Source organism: Patiria miniata, unplaced genomic scaffold (assembly GCF_015706575.1).
Source record: "Patiria miniata isolate m_02_andy unplaced genomic scaffold, ASM1570657v1 HiC_scaffold_14, whole genome shotgun sequence".
NCBI classification, from domain to species: Eukaryota; Metazoa; Echinodermata; class Asteroidea; order Valvatida; family Asterinidae; genus Patiria; species Patiria miniata.
The window spans coordinates 3,100,532-3,117,891 of NW_024037052.1; the positions used below are offsets into that span (position 1 = coordinate 3,100,532).

Genomic DNA, 17,360 nt, shown 5'->3' on the forward strand with positions numbered 1-17,360 from the left:
CAGGTCTGGGCCACAGTTGTAGAGACCTACCTACTATTCCAGATGTAGCCTTGTAGGAATAGAGAGCCATCAGTGCCTGCTCTTGGACATACACGCCTTCCGGGTTGAAACGATCAAATATCATCTCCACTACCTTCTCCTATCAAAAATATATTCCAAATCAAAGCACAAAATAAATCCTTGAACACGGTTACGGTAAATTCATCTCACTGTCACTGATGTGATGTCTGATTGAGGGGGCAAAATGCTGCAGTGAGATAAAACCTGTTAAACAATATAACATCGCATCATCGTTGGAATCCCTCATTCTCCTGACGACGGGCAGAGCATACTGTTCGAAACGTTGAATCCCTCTGGTTCTTTTCAGAACCACACATACCCACAAAAGAGATTTATTCACATGGTGCTACCGAAAACTTATCTCGTCTTAAAAACAATATAATTTCATGTTGGGTTTTTTCCTTCACCGACGTCATTTTATAAACACTGTATACCTAGTATTGTTCAAGTAATTGTGAGAAAAAAATTCACAATACTCGGGTGGGACTTGAACCCACGACCTCCTGCTTACTAGTGCAGACATCCTACAACTTGACCACTGAGCTTGTTGGGTCAGCTGACTGGTTCAAATCTGATATCGCAGTGGGTACTGCGATCAATATCTTGTATGATGGAAGTTTGCAACTGGGACATGTAGTTTTATATTAAATTCTAATATTACATTTGGATAACCTTCAAAATTCCATCTCCCCACTGCAAAATATATGTCTCCCTGAAGCCAAATTCCATCTTGCAAAATAATTCCATCAAAACTGATCTCTTCACAAAATACATTTCTTTTGATAAAACCACTATCTTGAAAAATATGTTGCAAACTGCTTGTTATCTGAAATGACCCAAAATGAATGAATGACTTAGAAAGTCTTGATATATTGATCAAAGTAGTATTTCTTTTCAGAATTTGAAAATGTGTATGCTGAGAGGAAATAAAAAGTCAGGCCCTGCTAACTGTGAATTCTGTGAATTTTTCTTGGAATATTAACTTTCCATGACTTCTTGTAAAATAACACATTTCCATGAAATGTCCATGACTTTCAATAATAGTTTTAGATTCCGGGCTTTTTTTCCACAACTGTGGGAACCCTGAACTTCATAAAAATATTTGAGAAAAAAATGTTTGGTATAGTTTATGTGAATTCTTGAGTGAATATTGTTGATGTACCCTAACGTGGCGCGGCCCCCAACGTGGCTCACTTTGATTTTTCGCCTGTAGCGCCTACCTAGAGCAAAACTTTTAACTGAAATTTCATCATGTTCACAGAAAGTGAAATTTCTAAGTTCTAAACACTGCTGTTCATAAATCGCGAGTTTATTTACCCGTAACAAAGTTAGAAGAAAAAGTTATTTTGGCGTGATTTTCCGATTTTATTTTCAAGTGCAAAGTGAACCCTTTGAAAATGCCTCGAAAAATAAGAAAATAATTTTCTGACAAACATCTGGCTGGGTATGTAAGTAGAGATAATAATGATTTATCAGAATTTATCAAGTTTACAGAAATTCTTAAATGTTAATTTGGAATTTCCCGAGATTTATTCAAGTGCGCCACGTTAGAAAACACTCCGCCAATTTGTGCCCAATTTCCGGACGCCACCGTTTTTGAATTTCGGATTAAATTTTATGAAACTGAAATTGTTCACAGAGGTTAAATAGCAAACATTAATTAGGTAAAAGTACTAGTATTTTACTGCATGAATTTGAGGTTTGTCAACAAAGAGGTTTGGCAACACTACACGAAGAAAGTCGGGTAAGCTTCGAAGTAGGCCACGTTAGGGAACACGACTATATCAGCAACTGAGAATGGCACTTAAGGGGTATACACTCATATTGTGTGGGCGGTCCCCCAGAGGCCTATTTACAGAAGACTCTACAAGAAAATAACGAAGAGGAAAAGTCAAGTTTATAAAAGGAACACTGCAAGGAAAGAGGCATGACTCACGTTAGTGTAAATACGTTCACAGTGATCTTTTGCACGCTATAATCTTGCTAGGGATTTGCCCTAAAGCTACAAATAGACAACAGAGCCTGAGCTTTTTATGAAAAAGGGCACTCTTTTAACTTATACATTTCTAAAAAATTAAAAATAACTCCAAGCGGTTTAGATTTTCTTTTAAGTTTAACTATGGTCTTAAGTCCACCTACTTTTAACAGTTGGTACGGTAAGATATAATCCTGTGTTTTAATCCATGTTGTAATATACTTTATAAAATAATTTTTGTTCATTTACATTTTATAAACTTTCGTTTTCTTGTGAACTTTAATACTCTTTTGTTTTTGTATTAGTTAGCTTACATTTATGTATAATTTTTTGGACAACTTTTCATTGGAATAGGGGGCGGGACAACGTAACAGGCCTGACAAAGCAAAAGCTGTCCAACCTTGCCTATACATTTATGGTATAGCACCAAAAAAGATGATAATTAATGTGTTATCTGGTGACATTCTTGGGAGTTGCAATGAGGGATATGTGTAGTTTATTGACAAGCAAACTGCTGAATGGCATCAAAAACATTTATCAGCAAATAATCCAAATTCTGCTAATGCTTGATTCTGGAAAACGATTTTTCCTGTGTGTGTAGGCTACCGGTATGTCCAACATGTCCAAAAATGAAGTGCAGGCATGTTTGTCTCTTTTCAGCAGTTGTAACTGTCGTAGACGTACCGGTAGCCCTAGACTAGAGATTTGCACCTTGCCTAATTTCCTGAAATATCAACAAGAACATTTCTATTGAATTTCGGAAGTGATCTTTCTTGAATCATAGCTGTTATCTGAACTTTTTGCTGAGAAGGTTATCATGACACTGTGTTGACAGAGAATGTGCTAGCCAGTGTCATGGACTGTCAGAATGAGTCATGCTTCTGGTTTCTAAAAATAAAAGGTCACGTCAGAGGCAAATATACATTCTTGAAATGGATCCAAAATGTCTGGCAAGTCTGAAATCAGATTAGTACATTGAAAGCTATATGCGTCAAAGCTGAGATCACCTCATGTTAAAGTGGCATACATAAATTACTGAAAGAAGTACTACCTCAGCCTGAAAACATTATTCATTATTAATTAATAATAATTATTATGACGGGGAATGACACCAAAAACGAAAAATAGTTCTGCTTCCGGTTTCCCTACCTACCCTATTCTGACAGCCCCTACCATAATTTTTTTAGGGAAAAAATGAAGGAAAAACACCCAAAACCATCCATTACTACCCTTTACCCGTGACTACACACAGATGCCTCCATATGATCGTGCACAAAAAACAATAAATGAATTCCCTACCCACCTACCTTATTCTCAAATGCCATGTAATCAGAAATGGAAGTATTTTTTTTTGCCTTAGGGGGACATTCCCATTAGTCTGAGTATCACCCGTTATCCACGGAGCCCAGACTCCTGTCTAACGTCTGATATATCAAAGAATGCAGATTTATGCGATCTCGCGCCTCAGCCAATCGGAGTCGACTTTACCAAATCGTGACGTCATTTCATTCCCAAATCAGGACTAAACGTTTGATGATCAATTCGAATGCAGTGTTTTGTAATGCAACAACAGCCGGGCGCGTTATCGTGTAACATGATACACAGCACACGACGCAGGACTTTTTAATCCATTGTCTATGACGCGCAACGGGTGAATGACCAAAGACCCGATATAGAAAGCGCCTGCTGATTGGTCAAAATCTAGGAGGTCAAGAGGCGGGGTCTTGCCTAATTAATCAGTGAATCTGCTCACATATCATAGACCCATGGTGAATGTCTATTACATAGACTACATTCCCATAGGGTTGAGCACAAAATTTGTCAAACTTTAATGATCCCTAACCCCAATTTCCCTTATAAATCCTACCCCCACAAATTCTGGTATATTTACGTTTTGGAACACGAGCAATCGATCTAGCCTATTTGCGGCAATAACATTTTGCCTCTAAATAGGGGCTGTGACATTAGCGAGACATTGAAATGCCCGGTGTCTCCCTAAGGAACATGTATAATAATGAATGACGACAAAATGTCTCTTAAAGGTGCCAGTGTCATTAACAGGTATTAACTAACATAAAAAAAGACAATTGTAAGCTTTGAATTTTTGAATTTCATCATGAAAAACAGATTCCTTTTTAAAATAGATATTTTTCTAGCAATACAACAGTTATTAAATTTTGAATGAGATGCGACCAAAAAAATCAGCCCATGTTTAGTTATTGAATTATTACTTTACAGTTTCGAATTATTGGCTGCCAGACAATGATTCTATTCCCGCGGGGTAGGCTGGTTCCCGCCCCACAATCAGTATTGATAATGTACAGACCGGGAGCCAGTCTGCTCGGTTTGTGCCCAAAACAAAACCCTATTTTCAGAGGGTTGCAGATTTGCCAAAAAAAGTACAAAGAAGGGTTTTTGGTCGGAATAAAACATACAAGTTGAAAATTTATTAATTTACAAACAATCGACTTGGTTGAAGCGCATGAGGAACGCATCTTTATATTCTATCGATAATGTGGCAGTGGAGATAATGATTAAACTTACTGTAAGTTTTGGTCCCAGGTTGAAGGGCACAATGACCATGAGTTGGTATGCGATGGGATCGATGCCTAGCTCAGTGAATGCTGTGTCTAAGAGGCCTTCCATGGTCTGCATACTCAGCTTGAACTGTAGGAAGCAATGAAGATAAGAAGTTGACTTATGGTATGAGCTATGTGCATGAATATATTGGGCTCGATGACCATTAACGAAGAGCTCTGTGTGTGGGATACGCTCATGCCCATCATGCAACGGTGCTGGTGATCGATAATCCCTTTCACAAAATCTTGAGCAAGTTCGGCCGAGGACCATTAGTCGTCTAGTGGTCTAATTGGGACATTACTTACACCTGCGCACTAATAACAATGTGCAAGCGCCTCTAGTCAAACGATGGTCAAAACGTCAGCACAAAACTTTTGGTCCTGGCTCCCCGTTGTGCTTTATGATCCCCACAGCTTTTGGTAACCAGCAATGCAACCGTGCTCTGTGGTCCGGTTCCTAATAGCGAACTTGAGTATCCCAACCAGCCTTCGTTTTAACTACGATTTGTGCCTGAACTTGCTCCTTGTTGAGGAAACGCATACATTGCCAAGCACTGAGGATAGGTTCATTGCCATTATCAATGTACAACCTCTCATGCGTATGCAGACGTGTTGACCTCGGGTATTGAGTAAGCAAAATCTGTCTAATTAGAGCTTCAAGAATGTAGAGGTTACTATGTCCCTGGATAGGGCAGTGGAGATGAGTGAATGTGAGGAGTATACTGCCTACAAAGACTGATTAGCATCAATATTGAGCAAAGTATGGATCAGTTATTTTTTATATGCACAAAATTAACCGGTACAATCTTTGAATGAGCACCAGGCATACAGCAACAACATACATTAGGCCAAAAAAAAAAATAAGTCGGTCTCTGGTCAGCGCGAGCGTCGATTTTAACCATGTGCGTCGGTCTTTTTTTTTCTCCAAAATGTTCCGCGGTAGCTCTAACAGCACCCTCTTTTTCCACACCTCCTCAATTTTTGTTACCAAAGAGCACCAAGGAATGGGAAATTGCACCAAAGCAAATGATCGAAAGCACCAAGGCAAATTATGGAGGACACCAATGTACATGAGGACACCAAAAAAACAAAATAGTACCCACCTTGTCTGTACAATCCAAGCTTGAAGGAAAAAAAAAAAGCCAAAAAAAAAAAAAAAAAAGCCGCGTGGCCGCGTCAATTCCGGAACTTTGGTCTGACCAGAGACCGAATATTTTTTTTTTGGCCTTACATATAGAAATGTGCCTCATTCGCGAAAGCAAATGCAAACTCAAAATTTGTGACATCACGGTGAGTTTTCGCACTGCAAATTCGCAAAAGTTGAGCATGTTTCAACTCCGGCGAATTTTGCAGCGAATGCTTCGTGACATCAAATTCGCATTGCATTCACATGAGTTATAAACTGGCCTTTACTCTCTCACAATGCTAAGAGATTACATGTACTTGTGCACAGAATCCATAACATCTCTTTGAAGTAATTTGACCAAACTTAGGCATTTGAACATTGCCGCCAAAACCAAATTCAATGAAAATCAGAAACCTCACTTGTTTCAAGAACTTAATATAGTCATAATCCAATTTTTAAAAGAAATCTGACAAAATCTGATTATTTGAATTTCATACAATTTTGAGGGATTAACTCTTGTTATTAATTATCATTAATTAACAAAACACAAATCATACCAAATTGGAAAATAACAAGTAACATTTTCCAGATTTCTGGAAAAAAAATTACATTTGAAAAAGTTGCTTTAATGCCATCTAGTTAACATGGAAAAATAACCTTGGTTCGTCGCACCTTGACTTGTTCTTGCAGAGAGGGGTTTCTGAAGGGTGACGACAGCCGTGACACACAGCGGACCTCCGGGGTCAGGGCTTCGTAACCGTAGGTGACGCGATCCTTGTGCTTAGTGTTAGTAGCCACGACACACGGGAAGAAGACTTGTGGGTTGGGGAATCGCTGTCTGACAGGACACCGGCACGGACTGAGCAGCCACCCACATCAATGATAGCCACATGCTAAGGGTGTAGAAATAAAAATAATAATCATTTTTGTTTTAATGGATAAGCAGTGTAGATCTGTACTGTGTCGATTTAGTGCTCAATAAAATGTGTATGAATACCGGTACATCATTTCAATTCCAGGTACAATCTTCACAACCTTGTTTCCATGGGTACGATCTTGCTGCGCCATGTTGTTTCCCGTCATGCCTTGCGCGATCTTAACCCCTGGATTTGTCCAATTTCAATGTGTCAAAATATGAAACATTTAAATTAGGACTGTAGTCGATGTATCTAATGTGCGACGCCATGTTGAAAATTTTCAAAAAAAATTTTGGGTAGAATTAATCCTTTCAAACATGAGGTTTCGACGTCGCGTTATTAAGCAAGGATTTGTATTAAATGTACGTACCTCTTTCGTCCCTTTACAACCAAAGATACAGGTTTTTTTTTGGGGGGGGGGTTTGAAAAACGAGGTTACCATAATCCATATCGTACAGGCATCGCATTCGCGACGTGACGTGCATACGGTAGCACGCGAGTGCATTATAGGGTGTGCAGTCTTCGAAATGTGCGCGCAGTACACTCTAAACAGCTAATCATCATCGATTACGTGTTCATCACAGCCAGGGCTTAGTGAAGGAATGCGCACGCGGCCATGGAGTCGAGGCTGCAATCTTCATGCAATAACCCTTTGATTTTCATTTGCTGTAAAGGCATATATTAAGGATCATTTGCAAACAGTCAGAAAAGTAAATTGCCAAAAGATAAAGCCAAAAGAAGAAAACCCACTTGATTGTAAGTAATTGTGACGTGTAATGTCAAAACCCAGAGAGACCTGTAGATCTTTGGTTATTTCTTATTCCTCAAAACCTCATGAAGATCCTGCTGAAATTTTAGATTGAAATTCCATCCACAAAATGTATTTGTGGTGATATTTTGGAGGCTTGTCACTTCAAAGATTTCGCTGTTTTTCCAAATGTTGTTGCATTTAATGAAGCCACAAAATACCTACTTTGTCGCTCCTCAAATGACAGCAAAGGTTTCATTAGAAAGCTTAAGATTTTAGATTTTAGACAAATTGATTTCCTGCCCAGTTCTGTCTGGTTTTGACAGAACACGTCACAAATAATAGTATGAAACATCCTGTGAAATGAGCCTGGTATGCTGTCATGAAAAGAGGAATCCTACATCCGTTAAATGGCCGCGAGCCAGCTGTTGACTTCATGCCTACGCTCGGGTACGCTAGGTATATCAGGGGTGTGAGTGACCTCTGACAAAAATAGCTGAAAATAGCTGAAAACAGCTGAAAAAGGTGTAAAAAAAAGCTGAACTATGGAAATCTCCTATACTTTTGTACACAGTAAGTGAGGGAAAATAGCTGAAATCCAAAACAAAAAAAGCTGAAATCAGCTTTAAAGCTGAGATTTCACAGCCCTGGTATATTACTTTCCCACCACAGAGCCAGCACTAGTGTACTCCCTGTGACCCATGGGTTTTATGCAAGACATATTTCGCGAACTGAACTTTGATGGTTGAAAAAGAACATTGTTTTTTTCTTCTTCATATTTGTCCAGTACCAATGGACACTAAACATTGAACAGCTCAGTGGAACGATGTGTGCTACCAAATAGCCCTTAAATCGGTCCATTTCATGAAATTAAGACAAATGCACAAGATCCTTTATGCTTTTAGCACTGCGTTAGTTGTCAGATACCTTACACTCAGAGACCACATCCATATCAGCCCAGGATATCTCTCGTTAAGGATCTGGAGACAAGAAATGCTTCTTAGGATTACCCGAGCAGTCTGCAGTAGGATGTGTCAATTGTAAACTAGGTCAGACTATCCCCTATGAGCAATGGCAAAATTGTTGAATCTTTATATTAAAAAAAAGGTTGCTCATCCAACTTATGGAGAGTAACATTGATTTTAGAATGATGGAAAAATGTTTTCTAGTTTAATGGCTGAACAGGAAAACATTATTGTAGCATGAAACAATACACATTTTCAAATTAGAAAAATTGCCGACTGTCTTCATAAAAAATTCAAATTTAGTGATCACTCATCGCAATAAGGAGTTAACTACATTGTACACGTAGTCTGAACCTATAACAGATAAAGGTAGTCGATATATCTTAACAGTTGTAGACTATGCTACACGCTACCCAGAGGCAGTTGCGCTTCCAAAAATTGAAGCAGAACGTGTAGCCGAGGCGTTACTTACAATTTTCTCTCGAGTTGGGGTACCACAAGAAATTCTGACTGACTTAGGTACACAATTTACAGCTGAAGTAATGAAAGAAGTTAGTAGATTAATTTCCATGAAACAGCTTCACACAACTCCATATCACCCAATATGTAATGGTCTTTGTGAGAGATTTAATGGTACATTGAAACGCATGTTACGCCGCATGTGTGTAGAGCATCTAAAGGACTGGGATAGGTATCTTCCCGCACTTTTGTTCTCATATAGAGAAGCACCCCAAGAAAGCCTAGGGTTTTCCCCTTTCGAATTACTATATGGACGTACAGTTAGGGGTCCTCTAGCCATACTAAGAGAACTTTGGTCAAAGGAAAATGATGAAGAGGAAGTTAAGACCACATATGAGTATGTTGTAGAGTTAAGAAATAGGCTAGAAAGAACTTGTCAGTTAGCCCAGGATGAACTTGCTAAGTCAGCCAAGAGATACAAGAAGTATTACGATGTGCGAACTAGGGACAGAAAGTTCACTGAAGGTGATAAGGTGCTAGTGCTTTTGCCTACTGATTCAAACAAATTGTTAGTGCAATGGCAAGGCCCGTTTGAAGTGACTAAAAAGGTTGGCACAAATGATTATGTGATAGACAAACAGGGAAAGGACAAGATTTATCATGCGAATTTGTTGAAGAAATATGTAGAGCTCTAGACAGAATGATGAAATAACACATGCAAGTGCTTGCCTAGAAACTGTAGGTGCAGGTATACTAAATGATCATGACTATGAAGTATTAGAGGAAGTTGAATTTCCCCCTGTGAAACCAAAAGAAACTGTGCATGATGTTCATATCAGTGACAAATGTGATAAGAATGAAGTAGGTCAGGTTAAAGAACTGTTGGATGAATTCCATGATGTATTAACTGATGTGCCAGGGAAAACAAATCTTGTAGAGTACACTATGAAACTTACTACTTCAGACCCAGTGCAATCCAAACCATATGCTGTACCTCATGCTAGAAGAGATTCATTGAAACATGAAATTGATGAAATGTTGCAAATGAGAGTGATTGAAAAATCCACTTCACCATGCATCTCCTATTGTTCTTGTACCAAAAAGTGATGGATCATTGAGATTCTGCATAGATTACAGACAATTTAATTCTGTCACAATATTTGACCCAGAGCCAATCCCGAACATTGAGGATTTATTTTTGAAGATATCGAAGGGTACCGGTACATGGTTCACAAAACTCGATCTGTCAAAGGGGTATTGGCAAATCCCAGTAAAAGAGAGTGATAGAGATAAGACAGCATTTATTACATCTGAAGGAGGTCTTTTCCAATTCACTGTATTGCCGTTTGGCATGGTCAATGCTCCTGCGGTTTTCACCCGTATGATGCGTTCTTTGTTTAAAAGAGGGTTTTGACAATGTGGTCAATTACACAGATGACTGTTTGATATTTTCAGACACATTCAAAAACCACTTGAAAGATGTTCAGTTGGTGTTAGCACGCTTGCGTGAAGTTGGCTTAACAGTAAGACCAAGTAAATGCTTTGTTGCGTACACTTCACTAGAATTTCTAGGCCATGTTGTAGGAGAGGGAGTGTTGAAGCCAGTGCCTGCTAAAGTTGAAGCAATTATGAAAGCTGAGAGACCACAAACTAAGAAAGAAGTACGGTCATTTTTGGGTTTAGTAGGATATTATTCTAGATTCATCCCAAACTTCTCTGCAATTGTAGCACCGATATCTGACTCGGTGAAGAAAGGCAAATCTAATCAAGTAGAATGGAATGAAGCACAGGAACATGCTTTTGTAACCCTGAAGACAAGATTGGCAACATCACCAATCTTACATTTGCCAAATCCTGAGTTGACCTATATTCTGAGGACTGATGCCTCCGATAAAGGAATCGGGGCGGTGTTGATGCAAGAAATTGAGGGGCAAAATTTCCCCGTCTGTTATGCAAGCAAAAAATTGTTAGCCAGGGAACAAGCATACTCCGTGATCGAGTGGGAATGTCTCGCTATAGTTTGGGCGGTGAAAAAGTTCTATGTGTACTTATTTGGAAACTGATAGAAACTGATCACTATCCACTGGCCTACCTTGCAAAGGCAAAATTGAATAACGACAGAGTGATGAGATGGGCACTTGCCCTACAGCCATACAAGTATATGGTCAGAGTTGTCAAGGGTTCAGAGAACCATGGAGCTGATTTCTTAAGTAGATGTCAAATAGAGGAGTAATTAATTCAAAGGATATGTAATATTGAATTTGATTTGGTGACAGTTATAAAAAGATCTATTAAAATGTATCTTCTTAGCATGGGGAAGTGTCACAAACAGTCAATATATTTGAGAAATTAATTAATTATTTTGTGGGATCTATTTGATTATGATTATGATTGTATACGTTTAGTCCTTATAATTGGATAAGAGTGCTTGTTATTGTTGTATAAGATTATTAATTCAAATTAGGTTTTGCCCTTCACCGACGTTTTTTAAACACTGTATACTCAGTGTGTTACCTCCCGAGTGAAAGTTGGAAAAAATCACTCGGGTGGGACTCGAACCCACGACCTCCTGCTTTCTAGTGCAGATGTCTTACCACTCGACCACCGAGCTAACGGGATCGGTTGGCCGGTTCGAATCTGATGTACATAGCAGCGGGTACCGCATAAACTATTATAAGATGGAATTTTGCGTCGGGGTGATATAAATCAAATTAGGTTTTGCCCTTCACCGACATTTTTTTTAAACACTGTATACTCAGTGTGTTACCTCCCGAGTGAAAGTTGGAAAAAATCACTCGGGTGGGACTCGAACCCATGACCTCCTGCTTTCTAGTGCAGATGTCTTACCACTCGACCACTGAGCTAATGGGATCGGTTGGCCGGTTCGAATCTGATGTACATAGCAGCGGGTACCGCATAAACTATTATAAAAAACGTCGGTGAAGGGCAAAACCTAATTCGATTTATATCACCCCGACGCATCATTTCCTTAATGATAAGTTGACATGGGGCCAACTTATCCAAATAGTCACCAACACGTGCATGCACTTTCAGTAGAGAAGTTACTGATAACTAAAATCAAAATCAAGTAAGGAAGGGGGGGGGGGTTAGAGGGCCTAGACACCATCCTACCAATTTGGGGCACTGTTCAAATCGGACATTTGACATTACAAAGTATCTGACATAGATGGCACTTTTCAGTGTGGCATATTTGCCGCAGGACACACACTTTGCCAACGAAAATGATTAAGGGTAGTGTCACAAATACTCCCTCCCACATCCCCACTCTTAACCAATTCACGTTGGGTGATATACATACACGCAAAGGTTTTGCAGATCTGATACACCGTGCCCTCTCGAGACATGCACACAATAGGAAACAAAAGATTGTATACGTCTCCACAGGGCAATTTCTATAGACGAATACGTCTCTACAAGGTTTTCACGAAATAGATGGATTTTACTCAAAAACTAGGAATTTCCAAGGTATGTTGAACTGTTGCGAATGGTAGAGTTTTAGAAAAGGGATATTAAGTCCGAATTTCAGCCAAGGAAATTAATTCTGGTTAAAATAATTTTGAAACTATACTTTCAAACTCGAAAACTTTAGTACACGAGAACAAAGAAATGTCTCCACAAGGATACAAATTTCAGTATGTGTGTATTCGAAAAGGATGACGGATAAACACACAATGAGCGTGACCAGAAATATCCGGGTGTGCTACATGCTGATGACGGCCTGAACCCGTCTGGCATCGAGGTTTGTGCAAAACAATCCCTTGCCTGGGTCCGGTCAATGCCAAAATAAGCCGGCGTTAACTGGTTAACAATGCCTGTTGCAATTATCAAACTGTAGGGAAAATAGCACTAAGGCATAATTCGGCAACTAATACTAAGGTAGAACCTAGTCCTTATATCGTTGGTGTTTTCACGAAGTGACAAAAACCTCAATATCATTTTTTTCAAAACACCTTTTCGACTAGTTTTTAGCTATGGATTTAGGAAATTCTTGCATTGTCAAGTAACGTATGCTTTGTTCTTTGCTAATTCAAAGTTGTTTATTAGAAATCTCTCTTAATTAAGCTGTAATTCATTTATAAAGATCAATTAAGGTTTTTGTCACTTCATGAAAACAGCAAAACACAGAGGCCTCACTATTTTGTCCCATTAAGTTGCATGTACACACTCTTCGTGAAAACAAAAACGTTCTAAATTGTTACATTTGCGCATCTGACGTCACTGCAGCGCGCAAGTCTGTTCTTTGTCGACATCGTTCACGGCGTGCGCGTCCACTCCATCCTAACGCGTGTGTAGAGAAATGCATTATTCCTCTGGCCCTTCTAACGAGGTAAGTTTCTGTCACTTCGTGAAAACAGAAAAACACGGATTTCAGGCATTTTGTCAAAAGTTTGTTTACGATAATTACAAAAGTAAACAATATTTCGCTTTGAAACTCGGCCAAATTCTTCTTGTTTTCAAGTGCAATAAATTGGCCAGCAAAACTCAAAAACTTCGTGAAAACATCGTCGATATGAGTGTATAACATGAAGTCAGATCATCATTCTAAGACTGACCTTTCTGATGGTAGGTGGCACAGTACACGTAGGTGATTTGGGCGTCATGTTGTACACACCACTCTCGGCATTCAGTATAATCTTCCAATCCTCAAACTCCATTCGGCTGCTACAGCGAAGCAATAGAACTCGGCCCCTCTACGATCAAAGAGAAGTCCAGACTGGTTGAAGGCATCTGTGCATGATCTTAAGCGGGCAATCACTAGTTTGACCACAAAGGCATCATCTAAATGGCGCTAACCCAGCTCAGTATTCCAAATGCTTGATTGCATATCTAGCATTGATAATTTGAACTTTAAAAGATGAATCTGGGGTTACAAAAAAGGAATCCGCGCTCCCCAATTCATCAGAACAATTACCGTATAGTAAACATAATATGAAAATACAGCTCCTACATGTAAGTCCAAAGAAAAGGAATAATGAAATGTCTACTACATGTTCATGTACCAGGTAGCATTATTTAAACAAACACTCAACTTGCTAATCACGACATTTCGGCAAAAACAGTCAAATGTTTGCCAATATTTTTTGTGTGTATAAATTTACAGTACTGTATAGTGGCACACATGTAACTGGTATATACATGTATTGAAGTATAAAATCACACTACATGTACATTTCATTTCATTTATTATTTTGCAGAGAAAACATGTAGACACACACCAGCTACTAAAGATACGGTAACACAAAACAAGTAAATTAACAAAGAAAGATAAGAACAACTACAGCCTGTCATGCCTGTCTAAAAAAAATATGGTATTATCAGAAAAAAAATTGGTTAAATATGAAATTTCAAAATAAGTCATTCTTACTTGGCATAATATTAAAGAACAAAGACTGGACTTTCCAATAGTGTTTGTTTGATCTTATTTGCTTTTGTCAATTCAGAGATATAATCAATTTAGTGCAATACACCAAAATCAATTTTGTGCCACTTTTATGCATGGGCAGAGTTGTTTCGAGTACTGTGCCATGCTGTCTTGAAGCTCACAAAAGATTGCAACTTGGCAAAAGAAACAAACTCGATTTTTGTGTTCCGCAGTAAACTGGAGTTATCTCTGGATTGACAAAAGCAAATGAGATCAAACAAAAAGTATTGGAAAGCCTGGTCTTTTTTCTTTAATGTGATGCTCAAAAGGACTTACTTATGTTGAGATTTAATATTGAAAAAACAATATTTTTCGATTGTACCATTTTTTTTTAGACAGGCTGTAGAATTTGTGGTCGTAACTTAACTACCACAAAGATGTTCCTAAAAATTGATTGTCTATTGGACACTTCATTAATTTACAAATTGAAGTTCGTGCATTTTATTGTCAAAAGTGAAGTTACTATCACAGTCGTGTATCTACTTTGAAAAAAAAAGAGCAATCACTTCTTTATTTCATGTTAGTACTGTAAAGGAACTAAAATGGCCTGTTGAAAGTGTGCTCTAGGGCAATTCTGTAAAATCCAAATGTACTTCCAACGACATGATGTGTATACATGTATAAGGTCGTCAAAGGTGGTGGTACCGGTACCTTAGTTTGGTCAGTAATTGTTTTCTACTCAGTAGATGTCACATTATTAGTGATGCATCACATTCACTTTTCCAACAGCAGCTCATTAAAGTGTCTGACATGTGCGTCCAAATTTATGGAATTGCCCTTCAAGAACCTGACAACAGGCCAATCTTCCGGGACTGTCCAGCTCAGTAAGTTACATGTAATGTTCCATCTTGGCTGTTACCCCCACCCCTCTCGATTCTCCCTAGTCTACTGGATCACATCCAGGAAGAGTGAAGTGTTCAGCAAGGACAGCCTTTATAACAGCTTGTCATTCCTTTCCCCCTTCCCCCCTGCCTAGGGAGTCAGGAACCTAGGCTAACAGGACGGTGTCAAATGAGTTCCGACCCCAGTGACAGTGACAGGAAATCCACTCCTTAACAACTAACACGGCAGCAATGCGGTGGTTGCTTAAAGGTGCAATTTCGTCCCGAGATGACCAGATTTAGTGTTGTTCACTACCATATTTCAAATGTCTCAGTCCTCCTGATTTGAAAATCACAGGTGTATGGAAAAAGGCACACTTGGATGTTTCTAGGCGTGTGGTTTTTCTAAGTGTGTGATTTTCTAGGTGTGTGATTTCGTGGTCCAGGGCGATTCAGGCGTGCAATTAATCACACTTCTCGGGAAGCTTTTAGGCGTGCGATGGCATGGGGATGCAATCGCACGCCTCAAATCAGGACTGATGTCTGGGTCTTGGAAAATCAACATAATTAGGGATGTCAGTGGGTTTTTCCCTCCTTAAAATTTAGTGGACCTTAAAGAATTTGACAAGATCAGAATACACCGCACATACTCACATATCCCAATACCACACATGTGTTTGTCAACATTGAAAGTGCAAATTGCATGTGCCTAGATGCATTAAACCTAAGTTTGATGAAGCGAACTCGGTACAAGTCTAGTTTGCTGACAACATGTAGTGCACGATCAATTTTCTTATTGGCTCATGAGTGACGATCTAACACAGATTTTCCTTTTGGTCGAATGACGACATGTAACCGGGAACTTGAGGACGCATTTTTTCCAGCTACATTGTGCGAAGGGATGGAATGTCGGATTTTTTCCAAAACATGAAAAAGTAGGCATTCCAGCTATATATCTGGAAAAACTGCCATCCTTGATAATGCCTTCCACTAAAAATAGTGTTTTTGATTGTTTAGTGTTTGCTTAATGTGAAGCATTCTGGCAAAATGAGACACAACTGGGCACAGTGGTGGAGAAAAATGAAAAAAATTGCCAAACAAACAAATGGGGTAATTTCTTTTTTCAATTTTCCGATTTTGTTGATATTTGATACGTCTGCTACACATATTTTGCGCAAAATTCTGGCATCCAGGAAGTGTTCCTTTAAGGTATCACTCATAGTATACCATTTCTAGTGACAGATTGGGCCATGATGGCATGTCATATGTAGGTAGGGTTTTTGGCATGTCTGCATGCGCTTGTTGAGTGACTCACCATGTCTGTAACCTCAATGCATTTGTTGCTGATCTCCGTAATACGGCCGCCGACAAGCTGGATGTAGCCCAGAGATTTCTTGGCTTTGTGGTCCTGTAAGGGATTAGTCAAGGAGAAGCTTAGCCAGGGTTGCTGTGATCTTGAAGGGAATGTACGGGTACATGTACAACATTTGCTTTTGGTGCACTTTTCAGAAAGAAATCAATTTGGAGGATTAGCATGTTATAGCGAATATTGTTAAACTGACTTGTTTCACGTTTTGGGCTTGTAGATGCTGGAAAAACCAAGACAACAAATCATGTTCTGGTAGTCTGGTTCCATGACCCTACTTAAGATGAAACGGAGAAATGTAAAGACTTTAAGGAATTGTAAGGAGAAAGAATCAGTCTAGCAGGCTTGTACCCCTTCACAAGTGTGTAATCATTGCAAAGAAAATGCGGAATAACTAAATATGAAAAAATAGGAGCAGTGTTTGAGAAAAAAAAAGCCAGTTTTCTCCAACGCTGGTCGGCCGACCAGCGTTGGAAAAATACAGATTTTCTTTAAAATGTCAGCACACCAGGAGCCACCATTTTACAGGATGCTTTAGACTGTCAATCCCTAGCAATTCAGTAAGGTATTTCATGATAATTTGATCGTTTCATTTTTTTGATGTTTGCAAATGCTGTATCTTCCCTTTAAAGATGAACTGTCTGTGCCATGTGCAAGTTTCAACCAGAATGTTTCTACTCTTCAAATTGATGTTTTTCTACCAATAACAAAAATTATTTATTATTTGTTATTATTATTATTTATTAAGCCATTGCAAACGAAAACAACAATATGGAACACCAATACAAAACACTACTTTACTTCCAGATGGGCTTGGAGCAGCAAAAGCAAAGTAATTACAGTAAACTCCGGCTAAGTCGGTACTCTCGAGACCCGAGATTTTGTGACGACTTACGCGAAA

At 38.9% G+C, this 17,360-nt stretch overlaps 1 pseudogene; it reads right to left on the reverse strand.

Annotated features, from left to right (window-relative positions):
- LOC119721898 overlaps positions 1-17,360 on the reverse strand; it is a 50,732-nt pseudogene that overhangs the window by 13,783 nt on the left and 19,589 nt on the right.